This window comes from Microcebus murinus, chromosome 5 (assembly GCF_040939455.1).
Source record: "Microcebus murinus isolate Inina chromosome 5, M.murinus_Inina_mat1.0, whole genome shotgun sequence".
Lineage (NCBI taxonomy): Eukaryota > Metazoa > Chordata > Mammalia > Primates > Cheirogaleidae > Microcebus > Microcebus murinus.
Window position 1 is genome coordinate 2,076,995 of NC_134108.1, and position 6,192 is coordinate 2,083,186.

The following is a 6,192-nucleotide window of genomic DNA, read 5'->3' on the forward strand; positions in this document are numbered from 1 at the left end:
AGTGAGCTAGAACCCAGGTGTGGCTCCAGCAGGATCAGCGAGCTAGAACCCAGGTGTGGCTCCAGCAGGATCAGCGAGCTAGAACCCAGGTGTGGCTCCAGCAGGAGCAGTGAGCTAGAACCCAGGTGTGGCTCTGGCAGGAGCAGCGAGCTAGAACCCAGGTGTGGCTCCGGCAGGAGTAGTGAGCTAGAACCCAGGTGTGGCTCCAGCAGGAGTAGTGGGCTAGAACCCAGGTGTGGCTCCAGCAGGAGTAGTGAGCTAGAACCCAGGTGTGGCTCCAGCAGGAGCAGTGAGCTAGAACCCAGGTGTGGCTCTGGCAGGAGCAGCGAGCTAGAACCCAGGTGTGGCTCCAGCAGGAGTAGTGAGCTAGAACCCAGGTGTGGCTCCAGCAGGAGTAGTGGGCTAGAACCCAGGTGTGGCTCCAGCAGGAGTAGTGAGCTAGAACCCAGGTGTGGCTCTGGCAGGATCAGCCAGCTAGAACCCAGGTGTGGCTCCAGCAGGAGCAGTGAGCTAGAACCCAGGTGTGGCTCCAGCAGGAGTAGTGAGCTAGAACCCAGGTGTGGCTCCAGCAGGAGTAGTGAGCTAGAACCCAGGTGTGGCTCCAGCAGGATCAGAGAGCTAGAACCCAGGTGTGGCTCCAGCAGGAGTAGTGGGCTAGAACCCAGGTGTGGCTCCAGCAGGAGTAGTGATCTAGAACCCAGGTGTGGCTCCAGCAGGATCAGCGAGCTAGAACCCAGGTGTGGCTCCAGCAGGAGTAGTGAGCTAGAACCCAGGTATGGCTCCAGCAGGAGCAGTGAGCTAGAACCCAGGTGTGGCTCCGGCAGGAGCAGTGAGCTAGAACCCAGGTGTGGCTCCGGCAGGAGTAGTGAGCTAGAACCCAGGTGTGGCTCCAGCAGGAGTAGTGAGCTAGAACCCAGGTGTGGCTCCAGCAGGATCATCGAGCTAGAACCCAGGTGTGGCTCTGGCAGGAGCAGTGAGCTAGAACCAGGTGTGGCTCCGGCAGGATCAGCGAGCTAGAACCCAGGTGTGGCTCCGGCAGGAGCAGCGAGCTAGAACCCAGGTGTGGCTCCGGCAGGAGCAGCGAGCTAGAACCCAGGTGTGGCTCTGGCAGGAGCAGCGAGCTAGAACCCAGGTGTGGCTCTGGCAGGAGCAGCGAGCTAGAACCCAGGTGTGCCTCCGGCAGGAGGCAACACATCTCTCCATTTTCTCTGGGAGGGAAGAGGGTCACTTATTCCTGCTCGAATGGTTGAGAATTTTTTTAATTGACTTGGGAACTATTCTGCATGGGGGATGGTTATCGTAGGGCTCATATTCAAAGCAGGCACAAGGTTTTCTTTGGGATGCAGCCCCCTGTAAACCGTGTGTGGGCCACCGCTCACCACCTCGATCACGGGCACTCCTCCGACACGCCTCCGAGGTGGGTGGTGGGTGCAGAACCAAGGCCGCGTGCAGGGCTCTCCTAGTGCTCACGGGCTCATCGAGAACCTCGTGTTTCCGGGTGGGGAGGAGACGGAGGTCACGCCGTGGGCCGTGAAGACAGCTCCAGGATCACCCCACGGCCGACTGTAAAGCCAGCACCCTTTGCAGTACGTCTGGGGAACGGTTCTTTGTATTTATATTAACTAGTAAAAACTACTAATCAAGAAATAAATGTCAGATACCTGTCACATTAACTGTTAATGCAACATTAAACTGTTATTTGTAATGCAGAAGCGCTTGTCTAAAGGAAAACAGCTCAGTTACGTGGAAAAACCTCAGGAGACTGCAGTGGCTTGCTGATTTTTCTTAAGATAAATACTTTTTAAAAACAGCTCATGGACACAGCCTCGTATCCACGTTGGGGTGTGTGTGAGTGTGGGGGTGTGCACATGTGTGCAACAGGCTCGTGGCTGTTTTTTCCTCCCTTAGAAGAATGAATATCCTTTTATGATAGGGATAGGAAATATTATAGATAATAGACTTTTTAGGTAAAACTTTGGCGATGGCTTCCTGGACGGGAGACACAAAATTGGACATAAAACAGCAAAGGCAACCTGCGCTGTATTTCACACCTCGGAGCGTCCCGCTGCTCGACTTGATCTACTCTTGCTGTCCGTCCGGAAAGTTCCTTCCCTGTGGTTCCCGTTATTTAAATGACATCTTCAAGAAGAAAATGACACCCTGAGAAACACTTGAGCGGTCTTTTTCTGTTTCTGTCCCATCCCCACAGCTCAGAAAAAAAACAGCTCCACAAAGCACGCACCGGGCAGCCGGGCGGACAGAGCCAGGCCGGGGCGGAGGGGGGACGCCCAGCGCTAGCCTCCTTCTCAGCACGGGAAGAATGCAGGATGCAAAGGGGTTTTGAAGGTAAGATTCCCCAAAGTGTGACAAAGCTATTCAGAGCGTGAGATCCCAGACTGATGCCATGAAGAGGGAGAATGCTGCGTCTCTCTCCCCCTTTGACTCACGCACGGGGTCTAAAGTCAACCTCCCAGGCGCAGGCCCCGGGTCCTGCCGAGAGATAAAAGCAACCCCGTGCTCTCGGTGGGGTCCGGGCACCGTGCGATCCGCGCTGAACCGGCACCGACACTTTCCGTTTTAATCACCGTGGCCTCTGTCAGACAGTGTTGTGTTCCTGTTTACAAAGGAGGAAACCCAGCTTTAGGGAAGCCGGTTAACTTATCAAAGGCCACACGACTTATCAAGGACCCAGTGACACCACCACCTTTCCTAGGTCTCTAGCGTGCAGGTGGCAAGTTGTGGGATTTCTCAGCTTCCATAATCACGCAAACCAATTCCTCGTAACAGATCTTTTTTTTTTTTTTTTTTTGAGACAGAGTCTCGCTTTGTTGCCCAGGCTAGAGTGAGTGCCGTGGCGTCAGCCTCGCTCACAGCAAACTCCTGGGCTCAAGTGATCCTCCTGCCTCAGCCTCCTGAGTAGGCTGAGGGAGAATCTGGAGTTCAGCCGGACAGGCCACCTTCCCAGGACCTGCTGTGGCCCACGGGGCGCTCTGGCCCTCCCCAGGCCCAGGGGAGAAAAGCCGCAGGCTCTCGGGCCTCTTCTCGCCCTTGGCAACCCGGGTCTCGGAGGACAAGAGCCTTTGGGCCCTGAGGCCTCCTGGTTTGGGAAGGTCGTCTTGCTCACCTCGAGCCTCCTCCTCGGCCTGGCGCAAGGTGTTCCGCTCGGAAGGCGCTTGGTAAATGTGAGTTTTGAACCTAACGAAATAGCAGGAGCCCTTCCCAGGCTCTTGCTGGCTGCTCTCGCCAAAGTGCCCACAGTCTGTTTTCCCAGGAGCACGTGCAGACGCGGAGGAGGGACGGCGCATTCCCACACCGCGCACTCTGACATTCGGCGCGCTCCGCTGTTCTACAACCGAGTGCTCTTGTTTATTAGTTTGCGTCTGAAAAATTCCCCACCAAAAGATGTTGCTCGCCCACACGACAGCTTTGCAGTCAAGTTCGTGCTTCTCCTGTGTTTCCTGTGAGTCTATCCAGCTAGATGTTCCCCGGGAGGGGAAGCACAGAGCCGGGCTGACAGTTGGCGGCTCCTCGACGTCACATGTGTGTGGTCTATGTCTTCTTACCCTCCGTCTTTTCACTTGATTTTTTAAAGTTCTTTCCGCCTCCTCGGTTAGGGTAGATTATATTCTCCTGCTGCTGCTCCCTGCAGAGCCCCTCCTTTGCCATGAAGACTGCCACGCCCCCACCCGCAGGAAGGGTACACTTCCACTCCCTCGATGGCAGGCTTGGCCACGCCACTTGTGTGGGTCAAAAGAATTTCAGCCAAAGACCAAACGTCAGAACCAACGTGTTCAGAGTGACCATCTGCTTCTGCCATTGCTCTGCTGGTAGAATGGCCGGTACCGGATCGGGGCAGTTTCTGCAGCCTGCTTTCCAGAGTGAAAAGGACCCAAAGATAAATGATAAACCTCTGTTGTCGTGAGCCACTGAGATTTGGGGGCTGTGTGTCATTGCAGCCTAACCCGGCAGAAGCAGACGGGGGACTGGGGCAGCAGCAGGAGTCAACACCAAGGAGAGGGTGTGTAGCAATAGTATCTTGGTCGCTGAGCCATACAGGCTGATTTAAGGGTGTCTGTTCATAGTAGTGGCTGTTGCCATCCCGCCCTCCCAGCCCCCTCCCTGAGGACATGCCTCTACACACGCGGACACCATCCTTTAGACCTCATTGTTGGCACCTTTTACACTGTGTTGTGAAGGCCAATAAAATTTCTACCCCCTCTCCTGCCGCCTGCTTGATGCTGGAGACCTCTTCCTTCCTTCCCACGAAGCTGGCTGGCTTCCAGAGCCTTTGTTCCGCCTCTGCCCCAGCACCTGCTTCCGTGTCCTTTCCTTCTCCTTTCCCACGCTGACACTCACTGAGCACTCACCCCGCACGCATGGGGCTCTGTCTAGGGTCTCTCTAGGGGGTCAGTACTGAACTAGACAGATGACGGCCATCCCACGTTCACATCCAGGTGCTGGGGTGTTGAAAGCTTGTGTGATCTGGACGTCCCTCTTCTAAGAACAGGAATGCAAAATCACGAATACAGAATCAGGCGCCGGTCTGGGAAGGGCCAGCACACCTGAGGGCCCCAGAGGGCCTCACTGGCGCCCTCCGGAATGCGCTTGCAGGGGGTGGGGGTGGGGCAGTACAGGAAGAGATGACATGAAGCTCCAGGGGGTGGCAAGAGCTGTGCTGAAAATAAGATCATGGCAACAGGAAGTAACTGGGAGGCCCCTTTAGGCTGGGTGTAGACACTGCAGAATTGTATCTGAGCGGGAGGCAGCAAAGGCTAAAAAAATCCCCTCACTGTTTGGGTCCTGGGGAACGGCTCCCTGGGAGGGACCTCCTTCCCCATGTGACTTAGATAAGGGTCGTGGGCCAGGCCAGACACAGACCCTCCTCTGAATCCTCTGTTTTCACTCCCAGTTTGTGATGAGCTGAACTTCTGTCCACTGATGGCGTGAGAACCAGGCTTAAGTTCTCCTCCCCAGCTGCAGAGCCAGGCTGAGCCAGCCCAACGCGCAGGGTGAATCCTCTCCGGCCTCCCTCTGTAAGGGCAAATTTCCATCCCACTTCTGCACACCCACTTCTTTCTGCCTTGCTCACTGCTCTGTGTAAAAGCCCCCTTTGCCTAAGGCCTGAGACCTTAGGCCTCCTGGTCAGAGCGCTCTCCCCGCTGCGCTGGTCCACCCCAGTCCACGCTAGCCCTGCGGTGCCCCTCTGTCCCCCTCCCACAGCCCTTCCTCCTAGTGGCCCAAACAGGCCCCTTGGAGGAGGAGAAATTGAAACAGATGGGACTGTGGTTTGAGGGCAAAGTAAGATTCTGGGAAGTATTTTTGTTTCTAAAAGTGGATATTTTCAGCCTAAAAGAAAAGAGAAGGAGAGGACAGAAATGCACACAGGCTGTGCCCGTGTCACTTGGAGAAAGGAGTTCAAGGGGCCACACACAGCGAGGGGGAGTCGCAGAGGCGCTGTGGCCCACGAAGGACGCAGGAGCAGGGCGCCCAGCCAGCCAGCCCCTCGGCGGCGCAGGTGGCGTTCGATCGCGCACTGCGCCGGGCGGTGGGGCTCGGCGGTGGTCAGACTGGCACGGGCCTGGCACCAGAGGGACGATTTCAAACGGTGGTGAACTGGCGCCGCGCCCGGCCCGGGGAGAGCGGGTCCCAGGCCCACCTGGTGTTCGACACCCACGGGGTGGGGTGGGGTGAGGAAGCCACAGTTCTCCCCAAACTGCAAATGCGAACGGCTGTGGACCAGGTGTGGGCGGGGCGCGGTGGGCGACGGCGGTGCGTGCCGCAGCTCCGCGGCAGGTGGGGCACCCTTGCGGGACCGGAGGGCCAGCGCCCCGCGGGGACCAGCCACGCGGGGAGGGGGGCTGGCATCTGGCCCGCAGGCACACGCCCCCACCTGTCCCCGAGCCCTGGCCCCGAGAGGAGGAGGTGAGGCCCAGGGCTGGGCAGGGCCGGGCCGCGCTGGGACTTCCGTGCTCACTGAAAACCCTTGGGGAGACCCCGAAAGTGTGTCCCGGCGGGTGGTGGCGCTGACACCAATGTCCCCGCTGACACCAATGGCCCGGGCGGGTCAGACCCGGGAGTGGGCGAGCGGCACACGGCGTCGAACAGCGTGGGGTGCCCGTGCGGCCTCGGAACCGGGCCGGCCCAGCCGACGCGCGCGCAGGTGCTCTGAGCCGCGGGCTCCAGCCGGTCCAC